Raw genomic sequence first — 8,122 nt, forward strand, 5'->3', positions numbered from 1 at the left:
TCCCTGAGGGCTGCCTCATGCTCTCACAGCCCGCAAGAACTCAGGAGGTGCTCCAAGAGCTGCACCCCACTCCTGCCTGCACCCTCTGCCACACACTCCTTGCCATTCGGCCCTGCATGGCTGGTACTGATCTCCTCAGTCCAGTTAGTTTCAGCTGACACTTCCAACCCTGCTCCAGCAAGCAGCCAGGCATGCTGTGCTCCTCAATCTGCTTGAAGGAGTCTCGGACCACAAGGAGATAGCTTCCTGAGCAGAGGCAGCAGCTCTCCTTTTCCATGCACTTTATTCACAACAGTCTCCATCATTGGGCTTCCAAAGGGTTGTCCAAGCTAGAGTTCACTTCAGCAAACATCTTTGGTGCCACGTTTCTTAGAGGTGGCATGGAAATAGTCCCAGATTAAACCAAAACATACACAGTGTTTTTACAGATGGTGCTCACCAAGAAGCTATTTTTGCACTTGACAATGCTGCTGAGCCTCGCTGCTCAGAGCAAGGACTCCCCCGTGGGGACGCAGAACCAGCAGCATGCTGCGTGTCCCAGCACACCAGCAAGGAAAGGGCCCGTGCCCGAGTGAGCCAATTCTTGCTGAGCACCTCCTGCGGTGCTGCACGCACTGCACAGCCCTGTGTGGCACCACATCCCCCAGCAGCCCCAGCCCTTGCTGGGATCAGGGTCCTGGCTCACAGCACCATGGCCCTGCCCCTCATTATCGTCCCACTGTGCATTTAGAAGGCAGCACGGATTTTGGTAAGCACTTGGAAAACCATGGCTATTTCTAGCCACTGTACAAGCACTCCTGGTTTACAGTTGATAAAGAGTAGCTGATGATCTCAGACACTTTTTTTTATTTTTTTTTTTTTACTTTTTTTTTTTTTTTTTTAGGAGGGAAGCTGCACTTTTGTCAGTGGGAGTTCTTTGCAATCTATCATGGAACCGCAGCAGAGCAAGGTGCCCGTCCTGCCCTGCAGCAGAACGTCCTGAGCCCCACACAGCAGCCAAGCAAGAGCTGCTGGCTGGGGCAAATCCCAGCAGTCTTCTAAAACTTGTTTGCTTTTAAGGGAAGTGCTTTGCTGTTGCTGGGTTTGCTGCTTTTGTTTTGTGGCCACTGAGGGGCTATTAAGCTCTCTGCCGTAGGGTGTTTGGAAGACAAATGAGCCTCTGCGATTTATTTCCCACACTGACTCGGGGTGGATGTAGTGTGGAGAAGGCCAGTCCAAAATGAAAGTGGCAACAAATGGATGTGTGTCAGTCAGGGAAGGAGCAAGGGGGAATGTTTGGTGTCACCCCTGGTTCACTCCCCATGTTTCAGGAGGTTCGTGAATGGCCTCGCAGTCTGGCACCCAAAGATGCCTTGGGATGTACATTTCTCCACTGTGCGATTTTCAAGAGATTGCACAAGAGGGGATTCTTGCAGCCTTTTCCCTAATTATTCTGGGTATGGACACTGGAGTTGCACCTAGAACGAAACTCCCTAAGCTATAATTGCATTATGAATGCTCCTAAGTGTGCTCCGTAGGGCAGCTTTTCCTTGGTGCTGGGTTGGAGAACATTGCCATCGGTGGTGTTTTTTCATTCGTTTGTTTGTTGTTGTCACTGAGGACAAAAAGGAGGATCAAGACAGTTCCAGATTTAGCAGGCTCCATCCTTGTCTTTTAAGGATCCGAGCTTCTGCACTTCCCTTTTCTCCTGCATCAAGCCTGCCCCCCCACCCCAGGCTTCTCTCCACAATCCTGTGCAAAGCCTCTGCTGTGATTTCCACCGCACACACTGCTCAGTTAGAGATGCTGCTGCCTGAGGACTGCAGCTGTAAGGGACAAGGATGTCCCATACTGCTGGCGCCAGTGGTCAATGTTGGGTCCAGGCCACCTCCAAACATCAGCCAGGCTCCAAGGGACACAGCCCCAGCTGGGAGGTGGCCAAGTGCTCCCTTGTGATAGCACCCAGGGGCTCCCCAGGCCTTGGAAATGCATGCCCCAGTTGGCTGGGGTCCCCTTGCACTCAGCGGGGCTGGGGTCTGCTCTCATGGATGACTGCAAGCAGAAGGGTCAGAGGGAATACATGCAGACCCTTCCTTCCAGAGGGGCAGGCAGGGCCTGTCTGCAGATTCAGCTGGCAAAGGGACCAGGGCAGCACCTGGGGGCCTGTGCAAAGGCTGCAGGCTGTGCAGCACGGCTCACACTTGCCACCCAGTGCCCACACGAGCCCGGCGACAGAGCGGGAGCCAGGTGGCTGCAGGTGTGCTGGGTGGGTCGGGAAGGAGCAGACAGCCAGTGGGAGAGGCACCGCGGGGTGGCACCTCATGTGGACGACCCCTGGGGAAGCTGGGAGGCCCATGTCACTGCACACTGTCTCTTGCCATCAGCCCTTTCTAAAGGGAGAAGGGTAAAAGCCAGCCAGGCTCCCAGCCCACACAACCAACCCTGAAATGCCTCTCAGGCTAGGGGCAATCTCTGCTGAACCCCCTCCATCCCCAGTACTTTTGCCCCTTGCTTGTTGCTCACAGTTCCTTAGTCTTTTTTCATGCTCTGCTCACATGAAAACTGAAATTGCTCTGAAGCACATACTAAGCCCACCCTCATTAGAAACCATTCCTCATGCACAGGTCTACAAAGACGTCTGGACGTGTGGGTCTTCAGGGTCCAGGAGCGCATCCTTTTTCTCCCTGCTCTCTTGATGCACCTGATACCACTGCTCAGCAACCTACGCTGCATCAGGACGCTGTGGCGGATGGAAGGGCTGCAGTTGGCCAGGAGCACCTGGACACCAATCTCCTTGTTGTCATGATGTGTGTCCTTCAACATGGAGAAACCCACGGTATCTATGAACTGCATCGCCCCACAGTCAATGATTAAGGTGTGTGTATCTACGGAGGGAGGGCAGACATCTGGGGGTGACTTCTCGGCCCTCGTCTTGGCAGGTTTCAGGCAGTCAAACCCAGTGCCAAAAAATCTCTCACCATTGCCTGTGTCTGCATTTGCCTGGCTTTCCACCCTTTGATGCCTAGCAGCCAGCAGGATGGGATTTAACCCAGTTTTCTGGTAGAGAACAGTCTTGAAATAATCTTTGTTGGCATAGTAAAGGGACGACTCGAAGCGGAAGATTTTGATGTTGGCAATACTGCTGAGTTGCCTGTAGGTGGTCTGGTCCTCATAGATCTGTGTTGCTGACCTTGCCCAGGAGCGTGGCCCTGGGTCTCTGCATGCGGAAGATGATGCAGAGCAGAGCAAAGCAGATGCCCACAAGGAGCCTGATCTCCGTGGTGATCAGCGTGGAGGCCAGCATGGTTGTCTACCACACAACTGTGTCCAGCCTGCTGAGCTGCCACATGTCAGGGATGTCGCAGAACCTCCTCAGGCCCCCCGCAGGTCGGCAATGGTGCCCACCCCCAGGATGGAGGTCTGCAGCGAGTAGAAGAGTGGCACGATTCACAGCAACACTATTAGCAGCACCAGTGAGGTGACCAGGCCAAAGATCTGGGTTTGGGTCCCTGTGGACTCCTTCAGCAGAGTCTTGGTCAAGGCCACGGAGCTGGCAAAGCAGTAGAAGAAAGCTGGGATCAGGTTGCACATGCCAATGGCGATCATCTCTTGGTTGGCACAGACGGTGTAGCCATGTTTTTTGCCAAAGATTTCTGCCAGGGAGACGGTCATAGCAAAGCCAATAATAGCAATGGGCAGGGCATCGACTGCCAAGCTGGAGAACGGCTTTGTATCTGGCAGAGTGGGCTTCCTGAAACCAGTGGGGATAGCCCCACAAACAGCCAACTTGTTCTTGAAAGTTGAAGTAGTAAGATACCACCGTGGCTACAATGACCACAAGCAGCTGTATGGGGAACAGGGCTTTCATCCTGTCCTTACACCGGTCATTGAGCTCTTTGACAGGCACTATGATGGCCAAAGCAATGAGGCTGGTGAGCAGGTCGCAGATGTTGGTGTTCTGGATGTACCTGAAAAGGTCAAGCCACATCAGGATGAAGGAGCCCACACCTTCATGACAAGGGATTTTCAGTCCCAGGAGGTACTTCATCTGGGAGGTGATAATGGTGAGGCTGGAGCTGGTCACAAAGCCACTGAGGAGAGGTTCTGACCGGTAGACAGCCACAAAGCCCAGCTGTAAAACCCCCAGCAGGATCTGAAATGCAAGCCAGCTGTATCATTAGGTCCATGAGAAGGGATAGAAGAGGTGGCGGGCAACTTCTGGCAGTCTGCTTCCACTTCAACCCGTCCAGCTCTCCAGCCTGCTGAGCATTCTGCGTGAGACTGAGGCCTCTTTCTTAAGGAGTTAATCTGTGGTACAAAGAACTAAAGAGCTACCTAGAAGACTTGTCTGTGGCTGGAGATGCCGTACAAAGAAGCCTACATGATCCTGGTTGCTGTCTCCTTCAGGCAATAAGGGCTCACAGTTAACTCTGAAGGTGCAGGGAGCAGCCACATCCAAACAGCCATTAGCATCTCTCAGTGGCATCAAGACAGTGCAGCGCAGTGACTTTAATTGACACAGTGGGAGGGCCTGAAGCTGTCCACTGACAAGACCCTTCCACCGGGGACATTGTGCGGCCTTTAATGGAGGCCCTGCTGATGGTGGGGTCCTTGAGAGCTGTTCTTGCCCACCCTAACTTGCTCTGACCTGCCCAGTCATCAGCTCAGGTAGGACTGGGGTGGTGGGAAGGTGGTTCACAGTTCCCTTTCTTCCCTCGCATCTGCTCCTAAACATGTTTCAGACACATCCAGACACCTGGCCTATCACACAGGGGAAGCAAACCCCCAAATTCAGCTGTGTTTTGGCTTTCCAAATCACTACAGTTGGGTCAAGGGTGCAAGGGTCTAGTTATGTTAGGAAACATTGCTCAGGGCTTTTAAGTCTGAAGTGAGATTGGGACTTAGAGCTGTTAAGCTCAGAAGTTCCTAGCAGGGAAAGGACAGAGAGGAAACAACACAGCAGTGAACATCCGTACCTGGTAAAGGCCAACCAGAAAGCTCAGGGAAAGGGCCACAGTAACAGCTCCTGTCACAGGTAGCCATCCCCGTTCCCAGGGAAGGTGGAATTGTCCACCAGCACAGAGCCAGTGCTGCCGTCGTTGTACCCTGCTAGCTGGAGGTGCCGGTTCACAGACTGCCTGATTATCAGGCAAAGGACTCCGAAGGATCCAATGAAGTTGTGTCGTGAAGTGGCCATGGCCACATAGATGATATTGCAGAAGAAGTTGGTGTAGATTCCGTAGATGAGATCCTGGCTGGCTAGCAGCGAGTGCGAGATGGACTGAGGGATGGCAACTGTCCCCACCAGGAGCCCAGGTACGCCCAAGGAACTGAGTCCTGACATCGTACCGGGGCAGCCAGTCCAGCACTGGGAACAGCTGACAGAAGGTGATGATGGTTTGATGATTGCATTTGCAGACCTCTCTGGCTTTCTTCAGGATGAAATCCTTGGTGCTGAAGTCTGTGGGCTCATTCTCCTCCAACCTGACATGTGTAAAATTGATAGGAGGCTCTTCTGGGGTTAGGGAGCTTGGTACATCTTTGCTCTGTCCTGATATCTGGCTCAGTGTGCCTTCCATTGCACCAGGAGAGCTCTGGAAGGAGAGCAGGCATGCCACGAAGAGTTGCATTCATGTGCATAAAGTGCTTTACTTAGCTCCGGGGCTTGTGCAGATTGCATGGATAAACAAATAAAAGAAAAGCACCTTCCTGCGGTGCCAGTTGATTTGTTTGCTATCAGTTATGGACCTAATTAAGCACAGCCCCGAGACCACAGCTCTCACACAGCATTCCCACTGGCACAGATGGCCACATCAGACAAAGTTATGGCAACTGCCGTGCTCTTGGCTAATAGGACAGCAGAGTGGCTTATGATCAGACAATGTCATTTCACTGAACTAAAACTTCTCCAGCAACCCTGCATTTCCTGACGATGCTACCACTTAAACAAAACCTATTTTGAAACTGTTAAGGCATTCCAAGTGATGTTTTAGGAATGCAATGTATGGGTAAGGGAAGTTATTTGCAAAATATTTTTTCCTTTAACATTGTTGTATTTTTTTAACAAAAAAAAAAAAAAAAAATTTAAATTACCTTGCTGGCTTGCATCAAACAAGCCCATTACAGAGGCTGATATCTGCGGAATGAAAGCATTCAACCTCTTCCATATGATTAAATAAGATATATACCAGAGCTACTCCAAGTTTTTCAGTCAAAATAGAGTTGCAACAAAACACACCTTATTGTCAAAACTGATCAATACACAAAGAGAAAATTCTCCCGAGTGTAGACCTAGGCTCTGGAAATTGAACTGGGGTAATGAATTGAGGCAATGCCCATTCTCCAGCCCTACGGGTTCATTTCACATCCCTGGGCCTGACCGCAGTCTCTTACCTCTGGCTGCAGGAGCCAAGTGACTGGGGGTGTTTTCCTCAGGTCCCCCTCCTGCTGGCAGACCTGTCTCCTCACCTCACAGCACACATTGAGGAGAGAAAGCACACGCCAAACAACAGCAAACCTGCTTCCTTTGCCTTCCTTCTGTATCATGTGTTGCTTCTCTTGAGAAAACGGAATTATTCAGCCAAGCAACTGGCCCTTTTCTTGCTGCAGCTGAGGAAGGCTGTGCAGCCAGCCAAACAGAGCTGTGTTTTGAAAACAAACATTGTTTGGGGAGAGTATTTTTGATGAAAACTTGTTCTGCCCATTAAGAATGATTGAAGAAGTTTTGGAGAAGCGCTCCTGCCAGATAACAGCATTGCTGGTATCTGGGGACATGGCTAAACAACAGCAACACCACACAGAAATCTTTCTGCATGTGACACTGCCCTCGCTGGGGCTCAAGTCCTTCTGGGCTTCTCTATGCAGATCTTCATATATTCTGAGCATCTTTTTGCTCCATAAAAACAATCAAACAACAACACTGCTCTTTGCTGGTAGCTTTTCTACCAACGTGCTCCACCACCACATTCTCACCCCAGGCTCTGCCCCACGCACGCCACAGCCACGTGCTGGGCTGCTCCCCGAGTGCTCCCATCCCTGCTCTGCCACGCTGCACGCACTGTTTGTGCGTGCCTTCACAAAGCCTTCGTGCACTGCAAGTGGGGATGTGATGGCATCGTTATTTCTGGGCAGAGAGAGAATGTGGCATGTGGCATATCTGCGTAGCCCGCATTCTGCATGTGCCTTTTAAAGAACGTGGCAAAGGAACAAGGGATTTTGTGGCAAAAGAACAAGGGATTTTGTGGAAAAGTAACAAGGGATTTTACTTTGCAGAAGAGCAGGGCTGCACTGCCTTCAGAGGTAAAGGTGAGCAATTGCATTAGTGGCAAGGAAAAAGGCAATGTCTCATCACCCTGAACTAAACCAGCAGTCTTATAAACACTTCTTCCCTTGCAATCCGTGCCAACAATCTACATGAGACCTCTCAGCACGTATTTCTGCTTGCCAGTAACATCTCAGCTTCCGCTGACTCTTTTCCATCTTGTTTCCATCGACCTAGCCTCAGACCTTGTTGGATGTGCCGCTGCCCCTGGAGCAGGACAGCAGCGCTGCCTGGCAGGGAGCAGCCTGGTCCCAACCTCTGCTCCTGGCACTGGCTTTGTTCTGGGCCCGGGGGGGGACTGGGGCCCACGGGGTTTGGGGAGATGGTGGAGGGCACGGAGAGATGGCACTGTCACAGGTCTGTGATTTAGATGTTAGGGAGACACCCTGAGGGAAGAGGAGGGGAAGATCAGCATCCTGAGTTATGTTTATCTCATTAGTGCAAGGCTGTATCTCAGTAATTAGGAGTAAATAAACGAGAAACATCAGTGCTCTCTGGCAGCAGGAAAAAAATTAGAGCATATGGCAGGGGAGACAGCTGCTCAATGTATTTAGCTACTTATACTAATTCTTTTTCTCTGATATTGCTCCACAGCTCATTTCCCCCTCCCTTCTTTCAGGAGTGGACTATTTCTTTCCTCAGCCTCTTCATTCCCCTTGTCCTTAGAAGATGATCCCTTCATATGCTTTATAGTCCTTCCAAGTTACAGCTCATTTTGTATCTTGGCCTGTCTGATATCATCTCCATTTATTTTCCTTTTTTTTTTTCAATCTCCTTCCTTAGCAGAGGACCCAGATCTCCACCTTTTGTATGATTCCTTCA

At 51.0% G+C, this 8,122-nt stretch overlaps 1 pseudogene; it reads right to left on the bottom strand.

Moving 5' to 3' along the window:
- Positions 1–1,094: 1,094 nt before the first annotated feature.
- LOC101801951 (sulfate transporter-like) lies at positions 1,095–5,974 on the bottom strand (annotated as a pseudogene).
- Between the last annotated feature and the right edge of the window lie 2,148 nt (positions 5,975–8,122).

This window comes from Anas platyrhynchos, chromosome 14, assembly GCF_047663525.1.
Source record: "Anas platyrhynchos isolate ZD024472 breed Pekin duck chromosome 14, IASCAAS_PekinDuck_T2T, whole genome shotgun sequence".
Classification (NCBI taxonomy): Eukaryota; Metazoa; Chordata; class Aves; order Anseriformes; family Anatidae; genus Anas; species Anas platyrhynchos.